The 18858-nt window shown below is 41.5% G+C and overlaps 2 long non-coding RNA genes across 3 annotated transcripts; both read left to right on the plus strand.

The window, feature by feature from the left end:
- Positions 1–11495: 11495 nt before the first annotated feature.
- Positions 11496–12774, plus strand: LOC133545608 (uncharacterized). Its single transcript, XR_009804883.1, has 2 exons — positions 11496–12336; positions 12429–12774. It is a non-coding gene; the product is annotated as an uncharacterized LOC133545608 (long non-coding RNA).
- A 737-nt stretch (positions 12775–13511) lies between these two features.
- Positions 13512–18578, plus strand: LOC133545614 (uncharacterized). Of its 2 annotated transcripts, none has more exons than XR_009804884.1 (2): positions 13512–17588; positions 17681–18578. It is a non-coding gene; the product is annotated as an uncharacterized LOC133545614 (long non-coding RNA). The 2 variants fall into 2 exon arrangements; XR_009804885.1 differs by having other exon boundaries at positions 17697–18578.
- The last annotated feature ends 280 nt before the right edge of the window (positions 18579–18858 follow it).

An 18858-nucleotide genomic window follows, 5' to 3' on the forward strand; every position in this document is an offset into this window, starting at 1 on the left:
GCTCCTCCCCGTTTTCGGGTTTGGGGAAGAAGCCCCGCCCATTTGCCTCCTATTGGCTGCTGCTACAAATGACCACGCCTCGAGCGTTGCTAGGAAACCGACCCGGCGCTGGATTGAATAGTAGAGGGGTGTCCAAACTTTTTCCACTGGGGGCTGCAAACTGAAAAATCAAAGCAAACGGCGGCCATTTTCATATTGTTTTATTTTAAAAAAACAATACATGTATAAAAAATATGATATATAAACCCAAATGGTTTCGTCCAATAAAAATATTAAAAATGTGTTATTATTCAGTATTATTTTTTTCATTATTATTCAAGTTTTAAATCTCTAGATCAGTCGTGTCAAATTGGGCCAGCGAAAAGGTTTCACCCCCCGTTTGCTAAGTATAAAAAATGAGCCGGAATTTTTGAATGAAAGAAACTGCTGTTCTAAATGTGTCCACTAGATGTCACAATATCAATTCTTGGTACACTAAATGGTCCCTAGTGTGTGAATGTGAGTGTGAATGTTGTCTGTCTATCTGTGTTGGCCCTGTGATGAGGTGGCGACTTGTCCAGGGTGTACACCGCCTTCCACCTGATTGTAGCTGAGATAGGCACCAGCAACCCCCGCGACTCCAAAGGGGAATAAGCGGTAGGAAATGGATGGATGAATGGATGTTAGTGCACCAGTCGAGGAAAATAATCAAACTGTTGTCTGTCTATCTGTGTTGGCCCTGCGATGAGGTGGCAACTTGTCCAGGGTGTACACCGCCCTCCGCCTGATTGTAGCTGAGATAGGCACCAGCGACCCCAAAGGGGAATAAGCGGTAGGAAATGGATGGATGAATGGATGTTAGTGCACCAGTCGAGGAAAATAATCAAACTGTTGTCTGTCTATCTGCGTTGGCCCTGCGATGAGGTGGCGACTTGTCCAGGGTGTACACCGCCTTCCACCTGATTGTAGCTGAGATAGGCACCAGCGCCCCCCGCGACCTCAAAGGGGAATAAGCGGTAGGAAATGGATGGATGGATGGATGTTAGTGCACCAGTCGAGGAAAATAATCAAACTGTTGTCTGTCTATCTGTGTTGGCCCTGCGATGAGGTGGCGACTTGTCCAGGGTGTACACCGCCCTCCACCTGATTGTAGCTGAGATAGGCACCAGCGACCCCAAAGGGGAATAAGCGGTAGGAAATGGATGGATGAATGGATGTTAGTGCACCAGTCGAGGAAAATAATCAAACTGTTGTCTGTCTATCTGCGTTGGCCCTGCGATGAGGTGGCGACTTGTCCAGGGTGTACACCGCCTTCCACCTGATTGTAGCTGAGATAGGCACCAGCGCCCCCCGCGACCTCAAAGGGGAATAAGCGGTAGGAAATGGATGGATGGATGGATGTTAGTGCACCAGTCGAGGAAAATAATCAAACTGTTGTCTGTCTCTCTGTGTTGGCCCTGCGATGAGGTGGCGACTTGTCCAGGGTGTACCATGCCTTCCACCTGATTGTAGCTGAGATAGGCACCAGCGCCCCCCGCGACCCCAAAGGGGAATAAGCGGTAGGAAATGGATGGATGAATGGATGTTAGTGCACCAGTCGAGGAAAATAATGAAACTGCTGTCTATCTGTGTTGGCCCTGCGATGAGGTGGCGACTTGTCCAGGGTGTACACCGCCTTCCGCCCGATTGTAGCTGAGATAGGCACCAGCGCCCCCAAAGGGGAATAAGCGGTAGGAAATGGATGGATGTTAGTGCACCAGTCGAGGAAAATAATCAAACTGTTGTCTGTCTATCTGTGTTGGCCCTGAGATGAGGTGGCGACTTGTCCAGGGTGTACCCCGCCTTCCGCCCGATTGTAGCTGAGATAGGCACCAGCGCCCCCCGCGACCTCAAAGGGGAATAAGCGGTAGGAAATGGATGGATGAATGGATGTTAGTGCACCAGTCGAGGAAAATAATGAAACTGTTGTCTGTCTCTCTGTGTTGGCCCTGCGATGAGGTGGCGACTTGTCCAGGGTGTACACCGCCTTCCGCCCAATTGTAGCTGAGATAAGCACCAACGCCTCCCGCGGCCCCAAAGGGGAATAAGCGGTAGGAAATGGATGGATGAATGGATGTTAGTGCACCAGTCGAGGAAAATAATCAAACTGTTGTCTATCCGTGTTGGCCCTGCGATGAGGTGGCGACTTGTCCAGGGTGTACACCGCCTTCCGCCCGATTGTAGCTGAGATAGGCACCAGCGCCCCCCGCGACCCCAAAGGGGAATATGCGGTAGGAAATGGATGGATGAATGGATGTTAGTGCACCAGTCGAGGAAAATAATCAAACTGTTGTCTGTCTCTCTGTGTTGGCCCTGCGATGAGGTGGCGACTTGTCCAGGGTGTACTCCGCCTTCCGCCCGATTGTAGCTGAGATAGGCACCAGCGCCCCCCGCGACCCCAAAGGGGAATAAGCGGTAGGAAATGGATGGATGAATGGATGTTAGTGCACCAGTCGAGGAAAATAATCAAACTGTTGTCTGTCTCTCTGTGTTGGCCCTGCGATGAGGTGGCGACTTGTCCAGGGTGTACTCCGCCTTCCGCCCGATTGTAGCTGAGATAGGCACCAGCGCCCCCCGCGACCCCAAAGGGGAATAAGCGGTAGGAAATGGATGGATGGATGGATGTTAGTGCACCAGTCGAGGAAAATAATCAAACTGTTGTCTGTCTCTCTGTGTTGGCCCTGCGATGAGGTGGCGACTTGTCCAGGGTGTACACCGCCTTCCACCTGATTGTAGCTGAGATAGGCACCAGCGCCCCCCGCGGCCCCAAAGGGGAATAAGCGGTAGAAAATGGATGGATGGATGGATGTTAGTGCACCAGTCGAGGAAAATAATCAAACTGTTGTCTGTCTATCTGTGTTGGCCCTGCGATGAGGTGGCGACTTGTCCAGGGTGTACACCGCCTTCCACCTGATTGTAGCTGAGATAGGCACCAGCGACCCCAAAGGGGAATAAGCGGTAGGAAATGGATGGATGGATGGATGTTAGTGCACCAGTCGAGGAAAATAATCAAACTGTTGTCTGTCTCTCTGTGTTGGCCCTGCGATGAGGTGGCGACTTGTCCAGGGTGTACACCGCCTTCCGCCCGATTGTAGCTGAGATAGGCACCAGCGCCCCCCGCGACCTCAAAGGGGAATAAGCGGTAGGAAATGGATGGATGGATGGATGTTAGTGCACCAGCCGAGGAAAATAATCAAACTGTTGTCTGTCTATCTGTGTTGGCCCTGCGATGAGGTGGCGACTTGTCCAGGGTGTACACCGCCTTCCGCCCGATTGTAGCTGAGAAAGGCACCAGCGCCCCCCGTGACCCCAAAGGGGAATAAGCGGTAGGAAATGGATGGATGAATGGATGTTAGTGCACCAGTCGAGGAAAATAATCAAACTGTTGTCTATCTGTGTTGGCCCTGCGATGAGGTGGCGACTTGTCCAGGGTGTACACCGCCTTCCACCTGATTGTAGCTGAGATAGGCACCAGCGCCCCCCGCGACCCCAAAGGGGATTAAACGGTAGGAAATGGATGGATGAATGGATGTTAGTGCACCAGTCGAGGAAAATAATCAAACTGTTGTCTATCTGTGTTGGCCCTGCGATGAGGTGGCGACTTGTCCAGGGTGTACACCGCCTTCCACCTGATTGTAGCTGAGATAGGCACCAGCGACCCCAAAGGGGAATAAGCGGTAGGAAATGGATGGATGGATGGATGTTAGTGCACCAGCCGAGGAAAATAATCAAACTGTTGTCTGTCTATCTGTGTTGGCCCTGCGATGAGGTGGCGACTTGTCCAGGGTGTACACCGCCTTCCGCCCGATTGTAGCTGAGATAGGCACCAGCGCCCCCCGCGACCCCAAAGGGGAATAAGCGGTAGGAAATGGATGGATGAATGGATGTTAGTGCACCAGTCGAGGAAAATAATCAAACTGTTGTCTATCTGTGTTGGCCCTGCGATGAGGTGGCGACTTGTCCAGGGTGTACACCGCCTTCCGCCCGATTGTAGCTGAGATAGGCACCAGCGCCCCCCCGCGACCCCAAAAAGGGAATAAGCGTTAGTAAATGGATGGATGGATAAATAACATACTGTAATTTGATTTTGATATTATGTTTTTATCTTGATAGATTGAAAATTAACACAAATGAGTTAACTGATGTACATTATCACATAATTCATTCAGAAAGTATAAATAACGTCAAAAAAAAGATAGATTATTATTAAACGCAACATGTAAGTGTAAAAAAAAAATAGCAACAACATATTGATTTGTACATTTTCATGTTCTATTTTAAAACAAATAAAACAATATGAATTTGTCTTTATTTTTATGTTATCGTGCCGTTATTTTTCCAGTCCGGCCCACTTGGGAGTAGATATTTCTCCATGTGCCCCCCCCCCCCTCCCATCTAGAATGAGTTTGACACCCCTGTTCTAGATCAACATTAGGAAAAAAAATGGAAAAACACAAAATATGCAAGTGGGGGCCATTTTCATAATTTTTATTTTAAAAACCAATACAATATATGTATAACAATTATAAATTTAGGCCTCCAAAGGGTTTTGGTCCAAAAAAAAATAAAAAAAATCTGTCATTATTCAGTATTATTATTTATATTATTATTCAAGTTTTAATCTCTAGATCAACATTAGGGGGGAAAAAATGGAAAAAACACAAAATATGCAATATTTTCACCCAATAACTTTTTTAGGTGGAATATTTGAGATTATATAATAATTGGAGCCTCAATTTTGGATTTTGATTCATTAAAAACAAATCACACTAAAATAATTGGGGATCCAAAAGTGTCCTACTCATTAAAGTGTTGAAAAATAAATCATACTTTTTTTTTTACTGTTTACTTTTAGCACAATAATCTCGAGATCAACTTCAGATATATTTGTCAATTTTAAGTGTTATTGTTTTAGTTTTTTTTTTTTTGTTTTTTAGGCCCTTCTTTAAAAAAAAACACTCAGTTTTTTATATGGCAAACACAAAATATGCAACATTTTTCCCCAAAAATATCTCAGAGTGGAATATTTCAGCCTTAAATTGGTCAATAATTCAAAATGACATCGATTTTGATTCATTATTATTTTTTTAAAGAAAGAAACAGCCTGCATGGCAGCTTTGTGTTATTAAAGCATTGCAACATTTTCTTGTTACATTCCACCTGTTCTTTTATATCACTTTTTTATGTTTTTAATTTTTTTCAATTTCATTTTTAAAATGTGCCGTGGGAGCATTAAAAAGTGACCCACGGGCCGCAAATGCCCCCCGGGCCGCACTTTGGACACCCCTGGAATAGTACAGTAGCTCACAGACGTCTTACAAGGTAGACGCAGCATTGGCTGCTGTGACGCGAGAAATTGGGCCGCCATCTTGAAGTGGTGATGAGGAGCCGGCGAGCGGCCTAAAACTGACAGTTGACAGGTAGAAAACAAAAATGCCGGGTTTTGTTTTAAATACAAAATACAAAAAAAATAAAAAAAAACATATTAAAACAAAAATTATATTTTTCCCCCATCATTTTCCATTTTTATACATTTTTAAATGCATGCAGCTCTACACCGCTGCACTAGATGGCGCCGGTTTACCAGTTTGAGAATCACTGGTCTAACAATATATATTTTGGGAAGCTACTATATGAAAAATGATTAAAAACAACAAAAGCTTATTTTGATTATTGATACTCCTCTGTTTGTAGATGTTGAAATTTATAAATAAAAGTAAAAAAAAATAATAATTTTTTTTTTAAAAAGCACTTGCTTGACATTTTCCGTCGTTTTCTGAAAATCTAATCCAAGTACGGCCGTTGTTTTTGTTGCTATTTGATTATATAGCTTTTTAAAAAATATATATATTATTATAGTTCAAAATGCAATATACAAAAATATTGGAGCGGCTGGTTACGGGGTGTTAGCCAATGATTTTGACCGAGGGGCGGGACTTCCGGGGAGAGATAGGGAAGTGACGTTTATGTATAGTAAATTATAGTTCGAGTATTGCGACTTATTTTGATTATTGTTTCTCAACTGTTTGTAAATGTTAAAATTTATAAATAAACATTAAAAAATAAATAAATTAAAAAAACTTTAAATAAACCCTGGAGTTGGCGTCACCGAATATCGACTATTCTGAGGCGGAGTCTTTCTCTTGTAACAAAAGAAAATCCGACACCAGTTTTTGGTTGGATTTTTGCACTTTTTGCTTGTCGTTAACATTTTGACCCTGGTTCGTATCCTCTTTTAAATGCGTGCAAAAAAATATAAATGCATGATGTGAAAAAAAAAAAATAAAAATAGTTTGAGTATTGCCGGAAACGACTTACTTTAATTATTATTTCTCAACTCTTTGTAAATGTTGAAATTCATAAATAAACAGAGTGGTGTTTGTTGTGCGCTTGTAGCGCATCTTGTGCAATAAAAACAAACCAAACAAAAAAGTTGCATGAGCCTACATTCCTAGAATATTACAATGTCTATCATTTTAGTTCCCAACACAGGAAGGACATTTGTCATCATTTTTTTCCTCATCCACATCCATTCTCATTTTCCAAAGCATCTTCAATTAATTCCCCATCTAAAAAACATGTATTTTTTTTAATGTCTTTTATTTTTTTCTCATGCAAATCAGAAAACAATAACTTATTATCACAACAAACAGAGTGATCACCACAAAAAATACAGAATATATATATATATAAAAACCTCTAAATGTACCATATTGTGTAACTTAAATATTCTATTTGTTTATTTGAAAAATCTAAAGACTTCATTTTGATCAATGGTATATATTTAATGAATGAAATGCAATAAAATTGCCAAGTGACTAACTGGCATTACCTGCTGTTTCAAATTTGATACATTTTCAACACAGTTTTACTATATGATAAAATGTGAAGTCATTTCAAATGGCATCAATTGAATAACTGTTCACACTGATTTGTCAGTAAAAAAAAAAATCCACTACGTTTATTGAATGTATCTGATCTGATACAACAGGCTTTTTAGCGTCAATTACACTGATGATGTAGAGGGCTCAAAAAGTTCTGTGTCACTTATGATATATTTGGTGTTACAAAAAATGTAATTGTGTACATCATTCAAGGTAACAAAGCGGTAATAAACTATTAAATACACTTGATCGTTGTCACAATGTTTTTTTTTAATGGGGAACATGTTTCTAAAAAGTCATGAGGATAGAAATAAATGAGAATTGTCAAGTGTACAAATACATAGCAAGCAGTGGTATTCTCTAAAGCAGGGGTCAGCAACCTTTTTGAAAGCAAGAGCTACTTCTTGGGTACTGATTAATGTGAAGGGCTACCAGTTTGATACACACTTAAATAAATTGCCAGAAATAGCCAATTTGCTCAATTTACCTTTAATAAATAAATATATATATATATATATATATATATATATATATATAAAAAAAATGGGTATTTCTGTCTGTCATTCCGCCGAACAAATGATGAAAAAATTACATAATTGAAGGGTTTAAAAGAAGAGAAAACAGGAAAAAAATGAAAATGAAATTTTGAAACATAGTTTATCTTCAATTTCGACTCTTTAAAATTCAAAATTCAACCTAAAAAAATGAAGAGAAAAACTAGCTAATTCAATTCCTTTTAAAAAAAATTTTAAAAAGAATTTATGGAACATCATTAGTCATTTTTCCTGATTAATTTTAGAATTTTGATGACATGTTTTAAATAGGTTAAACTCCAATCTGCACTTTGTTAGAATATATAACAAATTGGACCAAGCTATATTTCTAACAAAGACCAATCATTATTTCTTCTAGATTTTCCAGAACAAATTTTTTTAAAGAAATTCAAGAGACTTTGAAATAAGATTTAAATGTGATTCTCAAGATTTTTTAGATTTGCCACAATAATAGTTTTGAATTTTAATCCTAATAAGTTTGAAGAAATATTTCACAAATATTTTCTGTCGAAAAAACAGAAGCTAAAATGAAGAGTTAAATTAAAAGGTAATTATTATTCTTTAAAATAAAATAAAAAAAATACTTGAACATTGATTTAAATTGTCAGGAAAGCAGAGGAAGGAATTTAAAAGGTAAAAAGGTATATGTGTTTAAAAATGTTGTGATCCGGCTTCCGGATCACACATCTCTAGCATGTTTGTCTTTTTTGTATTGTCCTACTATGTTTTGATCATGTTTTGGACTCTACCGATCCCGTTTGTTAGCGCACTTCCTTGTTTTGTATTGTCACCATGGCAACCTAAGTATGCCTCCTGCACGGACTCATTACGCACACCTGTTTTGAATTATTTGTGTTGTATTTAAGACCACCTGCTACCTTAGTTCCTCCTGGCTGTTTTGTTTGCTACTTGCAACACGCACGTTGGTTCTTATTTTTGTAATCACTATTGCTAAGTCTCGCCTTAGCTTTGCGTGCGCTCTGCACCTCTATTCCTGTACTCTGCTCTCGTTGCTAATTATTAGCATAGCTCTCCGTGCATTCGGCACGCCTTTTCTTTGCATTTTGTACCAGTATTATTTTTGTTTTTGTATTAAATCTAATCTTACCTGCAACTCCTGCCTGTCCTGGTCCTCTTGCATCCCTGGGGTAGCAACACGCATCCATTATGCCTCGCCATCGTGTCAGAAAACAGCCAGCACAACGCCGCCTCGCAGTGGACCACCAAAAGTCTTCCCTTCGCCAAGCCGCGAAGACTTTTTCCCCGGACAGCAGCGCGCAGACAACAGCCCAGTACTCTTCCCTGAGGTTTGGAAGTTTTGTTTTTTCTCCATATTCCAACCACTCTTCCGACTGGGCTGTAAGGCCAGGGCATACCTCCGGCCCACCGGTCCATCACGGTGACGTCATTTCGTCAACGCCCCCTGGTGGCTCAATACCACCCCCTGTCGATGATATTTTTTCTGAGGATTTTTATATTGTTGAGTCTTATTCTCAACCTGTTTCAAATATTGACTATGATTTTTTGGACTCTATAGACACAACTAAGTTCTATACAGATGTTATTTCTAGATGCAAACTAAGGCAACATGAGCTACCTACTTTTCTTCCTCCACCTGTGTTTCCCCCGGTCAAGCCACTAAGGCCACCTAGACCTCCTCCACCGACTTTTCGACTCGCTAGTCCACTACCTCCAGTGCGCCCTCCACCACCGGTGTTCAAGCCTAGTCCCAGTCCTGGTCCGACTTCTGGCCAACATTGTAGATCAACTCGTAGACTGAGTCGTAGTCCGAGTCCTAGCCCAAGTCCTTGCTCAAGTCATTCTCTTAATGGTAGTCCAAGTCCCGGTCCCAGTTACGTACCTTCGTGTAGTCTTGATCGTAGTCCGTGTCCTAATTCCCCTCGTGGTCTTAGTCCTCACAGTAACCCTAGTCCTTGCCCAAATTCTTGTCCGAGCCCCAGTGTCACTGTAAGTCCTAGTCTTTGTCCAAGTCCTTGCCCGAGCACCAGTATGATTGTAAGTCCCAGTCCTTGCCCTAGGTTGACCTCAAGTCCTAGTTCCTGCCCAAGCCCTGGTTCGACTGTAAGTCCTGGTCCTTGCCCAAGTCCTTATAAAAGCACTAGTTTGATTGTAAGTACTGGTCCTCACACAAGTCCTTGCCCAAGTCCTAGTGTTAGTCTAAATCCTCATAGTAGTCCTAGTCCTCCTCTCTGCCAGTCTCTTAGTGCTCCTCGGCTGACGCCGACACCTGCTCCTCGGCTGACGCCGACACCTGCTCCTCGGCTGACGCCGACTCCTGCTCCTCGGCTGACGCCGACTCCTGCTCCTCGGCTGAAGCCGACACCTGCTCCTCGGCTGAAGCCGACACCTGCTCCTCGGCTGAAGCCGACACCTGCTCCTCGGCTGAAGCCGACACCTGCTCCTCGGCTGAAGCCGACACCTGCTCCTCGGCTGAAGCCGACACCTGCTCCCAGTCTGGTTCTCACACCAGCTCCCAGTCTGGTTCTCACACCAGCTCCCAGTCTGGTTCTCACACCAGCTCCCAGTCTGGTTCTCACACCAGCTCCCAGTCTGGTTCTCACACCAGCTCCCAGTCTGGTTCTCACACCAGCTCCCAGTCTGGTTCTCACACCAGCACAAACTCCAAGGCTGGAGCCCACTCCGGTACCAGCACCACGACAGGTACCGGTGCCAGCTCCGTGCCGCCAAGCACCGGTGCCAGCTCCGTGCCGCCAAGCACCGCCGACGACGGGGCTGGAGCCCACACCAGCGTCGACGACGGGGCTGGAGCCCACACCAGCGTCGACGACGGGGCTGGAGCCCACACCAGCGTCGACGACGGGGCTGGAGCCCACACCAGCACCACCGACGACTCCTGCGGCTCCCAGGCCGCCTCCGACGACTCCTGCGGCTCCCAGGCCGCCTCCGACGACTCCTGCGGCTCCCAGGCCGCCTCCGACGACTCCTGCGGCTCCCAGGCCGCCTCCGACGACTCCTGCGGCTCCCAGGCCGCCTCCGACGACTCCTGCGGCTGCAGCACCCGCATCATCCTCGCCAGCTGCACTCGGGCCTGCTTTGGCTGCAGTCCCCGCACCCTCGTCTGCTGCTTCCAAGCCTGCTGGGATTTCGGTGCTGAGGCGTCGTCCACCACGTCGACCACGGGCGTGGCCTCTGCGAGGTCATCCTCCTCGCCAGATACTCCCTCCTCCATGTCGGCCACGGATGTGGCCGTGCCCGGGTCGTCCGCCTCGCCGGGCACCTCATCCTGCGAGGCGGCCACTAATGTGGCCTTTTCGAGGTCGCCCGCCAAAACTTTTTCGGCAGCAGCGTTCCACCCGCCGCCGCCACATGATGTGTCCTCGGTGGATTCGGGGACATGCGATCTGGCGACCCTCCACCGTGGACTCCTTCCGCCCTCCCTTCGTTTGTGAACTTTCTGGTTTTGGGAGGGGGTTCTCTTTATTGCAGTTTTTTGGGGGCATCTGGGATCTGCCCCTTAAGGGGGGGGTAATGTTGTGATCCGGCTTCCGGATCACACATCTCTAGCATGTTTGTCTTTTTTGTATTGTCCTACTATGTTTTGATCATGTTTTGGACTCTACCGATCCCGTTTGTTAGCGCACTTCCTTGTTTTGTATTGTCACCATGGCAACCTAAGTATGCCTCCTGCACGGACTCATTACGCACACCTGTTTTGAATTATTTGTGTTGTATTTAAGACCACCTGCTACCTTAGTTCCTCCTGGCTGTTTTGTTTGCTACTTGCAACACGCACGTTGGTTCTTATTTTTGTAATCACTATTGCTAAGTCTCGCCTTAGCTTTGCGTGCGCTCTGCACCTCTATTCCTGTACTCTGCTCTCGTTGCTAATTATTAGCATAGCTCTCCGTGCATTCGGCACGCCTTTTCTTTGCATTTTGTACCAGTATTATTTTTGTTTTTGTATTAAATCTAATCTTACCTGCAACTCCTGCCTGTCCTGGTCCTCTTGCATCCCTGGGGTAGCAACACGCATCCATTATGCCTCGCCATCGTGTCAAAAAATCCTAAAATCATTATTAAGGTTGTATTTTTTCTCTAAAATTGTCTTTCTGAAAGTTATAAGAAGCAAAGTAAAAAAACAAATTAATGTATTTAAACAAGTGAAGACCAAGTCTTTGAAATATTTTCTTGGATTTTCAAATTCTATTTGAGTTTTGTCTCTCTTAGAATTAAAAATGTCGAGGAAATCGACACCAACTTGCTCGTAAATAAATACAATTTAAGAAATAGAGGCAGCTCACTGGTAAGTGCTGCTATTTGAGCTATTTTTAGAACAGGCCAGCGGGCGACTCATCTGGTCCTTACGGGCGTGTTGGTGACCCCTGCTCTAGACATTTCACATATTTGCACTTGTATCCTATGACCACCAGAGGGCACCATTGCCTATTGAACACTTTGATTGGACCCCCAGCCTCCTTGAATGGTAACATTCAGGTCATTCAATAATAGCTGAGATAGGCACCAGCGACCCCAAAGGGGAATAAGCGGTAGGAAATGGATGGATGGATGGATGTTAGTGCACCAGTCGAGGAAAATAATCAAACTGTTGTCTCTCTGTGTTGGCCCTGCGATGAGGTGGCGACTTGTCCAGGGTGTACACCGCCTTCCGCCCGATTGTAGCTGAGATAGGCACCAGCGACCCCAAAGGGGAATAAGCGGTAGGAAATGGATGGATGGATGGATGTTAGTGCACCAGTCGAGGAAAATAATCAAACTGTTGTCTCTCTGTGTTGGCCCTGCGATGAGGTGGGGACTTGTCCAGGGTGTACACCGCCTTCCACCTGATTGTAGCTGAGATAGGCACCAGCGCCCCCCGCGACCCCAAAGGGGAATAAGCGGTAGGAAATGGATGGATGGATGGATGTTAGTGCACCAGTCGAGGAAAATAATCAAACTGTTGTCTGTCTCTCTGTGTTGGCCCTGCGATGAGGTGGCGACTTGTCCAGGGTGTACACCGCCTTCCACCCGATTGTAGCTGAGATAGGCACCAGCGCCCCCCGCGGACCCAAAAAGGGAATAAGCGGTAGTAAATGGATGGATGGATAAATAACATACTGTAATTTGATTTTGATATTATGTTTTTATCTTGATAGATTGAAAATGAACACGAATGAGTTAACTGATGTACATTATCACATAATTCATTCAGAAAGTATAAATAACGTCCAAAAAAAGATAGATTATTATCAAACGCAACATGTAAGTGTAAAAAAAAAAATAGCCACAACATATTGATTTGTACATTTTCTTGTTCTATTTTAAAACAAATACAACAATATGAATTTGTCTTTATTTTTATGTTATCGTGCCGTTATTTTACCAGTCCGGCCCACTTGGGAGTAGATATTTCTCCATGTGCGCGCCCCCCCCCCCCCCCCCCCCTCCCATCTAGAATGAGTTTGACACCCCTGTTCTAGATCAACATTAGGAAAAAAAATGGAAAAACACAAAATATGCAAGTGGGGGCCATTTTCATAATTTTTATTTTAAAAACCAATACAATATATGTATAACAATTATAAATTTAGGCCTCCAAAGGGTTTTGGTCCAAAAAAAAAAAAAAAAATCTGTCATTATTCATTATTATTATTTATATTATTATTCAAGTTTTAATCTCTAGATCAACATTAGGGGGAAAAAAATGGAAAAAACACAAAATATGCAATATTTTCACCCAATAACTTTTTTAGGTGGAATATTTGAGATTATATAATAATTGGAGCCTCAATTTTGGATTTTGATTCATTAAAAACAAATCACACTAAAATAATTGGGGATCCAAAAGTGTCCTACTCATTAAAGTGTTGAAAAATAAATCATACTTTTTTTTTTACTGTTTACTTTTAGCACAATAATCTCGAGATCAACTGCAGATATATTTGTCAATTTTAAGTGTTATTTTTTTATTTTTTTTTATTTTTATTTTTTTTTAGGCCCTTCTTTAAAAAAAACACTCAGTTTTTTATATGACAAACACAAAATATGCAACATTTTTCCCCAAAAATATCTCAGAGTGGAATATTTCAGCCTTGAATTGGTCAATAATTCAAAATGACATCGATTTTGATTCATTATTATTTTTTTTAAAGAAAGAAACAGCCTGCATGGCAGCTTTGTGTTATTAAAGCATTGCAACATTTTCTTGTTACATTCCACCTGTTCTTTTATATCACTTTTTTATGTTTTTAATTTTTTTCAATTTTATTTTTAAAATGTGCCGTGGGAGCATTAAAAAGTGACCCACGGGCCGCAAATGCCCCCCGGGCCGCACTTTGGACACCCCTGGAATAGTACAGTAGCTCACAGACGTCTTACGAGGTAGACGCAGCATTGGCTGCTGTGACGCGAGAAATTGGGCCGCCATCTTGAAGTGGTGATGAGGAGCCGGCGAGCGGCCTAAAACTGACAGTTGACAGGTAGAAAACAAAAATGCCGGGTTTTGTTTTAAATACAAAATACAAAAAAAATAAAAAAAAACATATTAAAACAAAAATTATATTTTTCCCCCATCATTTTCCATTTTTATACATTTTTAAATGCATGCAGCTCTACACCGCTGCACTAGATGGCGCCGGTTTACCAGTTTGAGAATCACTGGTCTAACAATATATATTTTGGGAAGCTACTATATGAAAAATGATTAAAAACAACAAAAGCTTATTTTGATTATTGATACTCCTCTGTTTGTAGATGTTGAAATTTATAAATAAAAGTAAAAAAAAATAAAATAATTTTTTTTTAAAAAAGCACTTGCTTGACATTTTCCGTCATTTTCTGAAAATCTAATCCAAGTACGGCTGTTTTTGTTGCTATTTGATTATATAGCTTTTTAAAAATACATATATTATTATAGTTCAAAATGCAATATACAAAAATATTGGAGCGGCTGGTTACGGGGTGTTAGCCAATGATTTTCACCGAGGGGCGGGACTTCCGGGGAGAGATAGGGAAGTGACGTTTATGTATAGTAAATTATAGTTCGAGTATTGCGACTTATTTTGATTATTGTTTCTCAACTGTTTGTAAATGTTAAAATTTATAAATAAACATTAAAAAAAAAAGTAAAAAAATAAATTAAAAAAACTTTAAATAAACCCTGGAGTTGGCGTCACCGAATATCGACTATTCTGAGGCGGAGTCTTTCTCTTGTAACAAAAGAAAATCCGACACCAGTTTTTGGTTGGATTTTTGCACTTTTTGCTTGTCGTTAACATTTTGACCCTGGTTCGTATCCTCTTTTAAATGCGTGCAAAAAAATATAAATGAATGATGTGAAAAAAAAAAAATAGTTTGAGTATTGCCGGAAACTACTTACTTTAATTATTATTTCTCAACTCTTTGTAAATGTTGAAATTCATAAATAAACAGAGTGGTGTTTGTTGTGCGCTTGTAGTGCATCTTGTGCAATAAAAACAAACCAAACCAAAAAGTTGCATGAGCCTACATTCCTAGAATATTACAATGTCTATCATTTTAGTTCCCAACACAGGAAGGACATTTGTCATCATTTCTTTCCTCATCCACATCCATTCTCATTTTCCAAAGCATCTTCAATTAATTTCCCATCTAAAAAACATGTATTTTTTTTAATGTCTTTTATTTTTTTCTCATGCAAATCAGAAAACAATAACTTATTATCACAACAAACAGAGTGATCGCCACAAAAAATACAGAATATATATATAAAAACCTCTAAATGTACCATATTGTGTAACTTAAATATTCTATTTGTTTATTTGAAAAATCTAAAGACTTCATTTTGATCAATGGTATATATTTAATGAATGAAATGCAATAAAATTGCCAAGTGACTAACTGGCATTACCTGCTGTTTCAAATTTGATACATTTTCAACACAGTTTTACTATATGATAAAATGTGAAGTCATTTCAAATTGCATCAATTGAATAACTGTTCACACTGATTTGTCAGTAAAAAAAAAAATCCACTACGTTTATTGAATGTATCTGATCTGATACAACAGGCTTTTTAGCGTCAATTACACTGATGATGTAGAGGGTTCAAAAAGTTATGTGTCACTTATGATATATTTGGTGTTACAAAAAATGTAATTGTGTACATCATTCAAGGTAACAAAGCGGTAATAAACGATTAAATACACTTGATCGTTGTCACAATGTTTTTTTTAAATGGGGAACTTGTTTCTAAAAAGTCATGAGGATAGAAATAAATGAGAATTGTCAAGTGTACAAATACATAGCAAGCAGTGGTATTCTCTAAAGCAGGGGTCAGCAACCTTTTTGAAACCAAGAGCTACTTCTTGGGTACTGATTAATGCCAAGGGCTACCAGTTTGATACACACTTAAATAAATTGCCAGAAATAGCCAATTTGCTCAATTTACCTTTAATAAATAAATATATATATATAAAAAAAATGGGTATTTCTGTCTGTCATTCCGCCGAACAAATGATGAAAAAATTACATAATTGAAGGGTTTAAAAGAAGAGAAAACAGGAAAAAAATGAAAATGAAATTTTGAAACATAGTTTATCTTCAATTTCGACTCTTTAAAATTCAAAATTCAACCTAAAAAAATGAAGAGAAAAACTAGCTAATTCAATTCCTTTTAAAAAAAAATTTAAAAAGAATTTATAGAACATCATTAGTCATTTTTCCTGATTAATTTTAGAATTTTGATGACATGTTTTAAATAGGTTAAAACTCAAATCTGCACTTTGTTAGAATATATAACAAATTGGACCAAGCTATATTTCTAACAAAGACAAATCATTATTTCTTCTAGATTTTCCAGAACATAAATTGTAAAAGAAATTCAAGACTTTGAAATAAGATTTAAATGTGATTCTCAAGATTTTCTAGATTTGCCTCAATAATATTTTTGAATTTTAATCCTAATAAGTTTGAAGAAATATTTCACAAATATTTTTTGTCGAAAAAACAGAAGCTAAAATGAAGAGTTAAATTAAAATGTAATTATTATTCTTTAAAATAAATAAAAAAAATACTTGAACATTGATTTAAATTGTCAGGAAAGAAGAGGAAGGAATTTAAAAGGTAAAAAATGTATATGTGTTTAAAAATCCTAAAATCATTTTTAAGGTTGTTTTCTTCTCTAAAATTGTCTTTCTGAAAGTTATAAGGAGCAAAGTAAAAAAACAAATTAATGTATTTAAACAAGTGAAGACCAAGTCTTTGAAATATTTTCTTGGATTTTCAAATTCTATTTGAGTTTTGTCTCTCTTAGAATTAAAAATGTCGAGGAAATCGACACCAACTTGCTCGTAAATAAATACAATTTAAGAAACAGAGGCAGCTCACTGGTAAGTGCTGCTATTTGAGCTATTTTTAGAACAGGCCAGCGGGCGACTCATCTGGTCCTTACGGGCGTTGGTGACCCCTGCTCTAGACATTTCACATATTTGCACTTGTATCCTATGACCACTAGAGGGCACCATTGCCTATTGAACACTTTGATTGGACCCCCAGCCTCCTTGAATGGTAACATTCAGGTCATTCAATAATAGCTGAGATAGGCACCAGCGACCCCAAAGGGGAATAAGCGGTAGGAAATGGATGGATGAATGGATGTTAGTGCACCAGTCGAGGAAAATAATCAAACTGTTGTCTGTCTATCTGTGTTGGCCCTGCGATGAGGTGGCGACTTGTCCAGGGTGTACACCACCTTCCGCCCGATTGTAGCTGAGATAGGCACCAGCGCCCCCCGCGACCCCAAAGGGGAATAAGCGGTAGGAAATGGATGGATGAATGGATGTTAGTGCACCAGTCGAGGAAAATAATCAAACTGTTGTCTCTCTGTGTTGGCCCTGCGATGAGGTGGGGACTTGTCCAGGGTGTACACCGCCTTCCGCCCGATTGTAGCTGAGATAGGCACCAGCGCCCCCCGCGACCCCAAAGGGGAATAAGCGGTAGGAAATGGATGGATGAATGGATGTTAGTGCACCAGTCGAGGAAAATAATCAAACTGTTGTCTCTCTGTGTTGGCCCTGCGATGAGGTGGGGACTTGTCCAGGGTGTACACCGCCTTCCGCCCGATTGTAGCTGAGATAGGCACCAGCGCCCCCCGCGACCCCAAAGGGGAATAAGCGGTAGGAAATGGATGGATGGATGGATGTTAGTGCACCAGTCGAGGAAAATAATCAAACTGTTGTCTGTCTCTCTGTGTTGGCCCTGCAATGAGGTGGGGACTTGTCCAGGGTGTACACCGCCTTCCACCTGATTGTAGCTGAGATAGGCACCAGCGCCCCCCGCGACCCCAAAGGGGAATAAGCGGTAGGAAATGGATGGATGGATGGATGTTAGTGCACCAGTCGAGGAAAATAATCAAACTGTTGTCTGTCTATCTGTGTTGGCCCTGCGATGAGGTGGGGACTTGTCCAGGGTGTACACCGCCTTCCACCTGATTGTAGCTGAGATAGGCACCAGCGCCCCCCGCGACCCCAAAGGGGAATAAGCGGTAGGAAATGGATGGATGGATGGATGTTAGTGCACCAGTCGAGGAAAATAATCAAACTGTTGTCTGTCTATCTGTGTTGGCCCTGCGATGAGGTGGGGACTTGTCCAGGGTGTACACCGCCTTCCACCTGATTGTAGCTGAGATAGGCACCAGCGCCCCCCGCGACCCCAAAGGGGAATAAGCGGTAGGAAATGGATGGATGGATGGATGTTAGTGCACCAGTCGAGGAAAATAATCAAACTGTTGTCTGTCTCTCTGTGTTGGCCCTGCGATGAGGTGGCGACTTGTCCAGGGTGTACACCGCCTTCCACCCGATTGTAGCTGAGATAGGCACCAGCGCCCCCCGCGGACCCAAAAAGGGAATAAGCGGTAGTAAATGGATGGATGGATAAATAACATACTGTAATTTGATTTTGATATTATGTTTTTATCTTGATAGATTGAAAATGAACACGAATGAGTTAACTGATGTACATTATCACATAATTCATTCAGAAAGTATAAATAACGTCCAAAAAAAGATAGATTATTATCAAACGCAACATGTAAGTGTAAAAAAAAAAATAGCCACAACATATTGATTTGTACATTTTCTTGTTCTATTTTAAAACAAATACAACAATATGAATTTGTCTTTATTTTTATGTTATCGTGCCGTTATTTTACCAGTCCGGCCCACTTGGGAGTAGATATTTCTCCATGTGCGCGCCCCCCCCCCCCCCCCCCCCCTCCCATCTAGAATGAGTTTGACACCCCTGTTCTAGATCAACATTAGGAAAAAAAATGGAAAAACACAAAATATGCAAGTGGGGGCCATTTTCATAATTTTTATTTTAAAAACCAATACAATATATGTATAACAATTATAAATTTAGGCCTCCAAAGGGTTTTGGTCCAAAAAA

Source organism: Nerophis ophidion, linkage group LG02, assembly GCF_033978795.1.
Source record: "Nerophis ophidion isolate RoL-2023_Sa linkage group LG02, RoL_Noph_v1.0, whole genome shotgun sequence".
Classification (NCBI taxonomy): domain Eukaryota; kingdom Metazoa; phylum Chordata; class Actinopteri; order Syngnathiformes; family Syngnathidae; genus Nerophis; species Nerophis ophidion.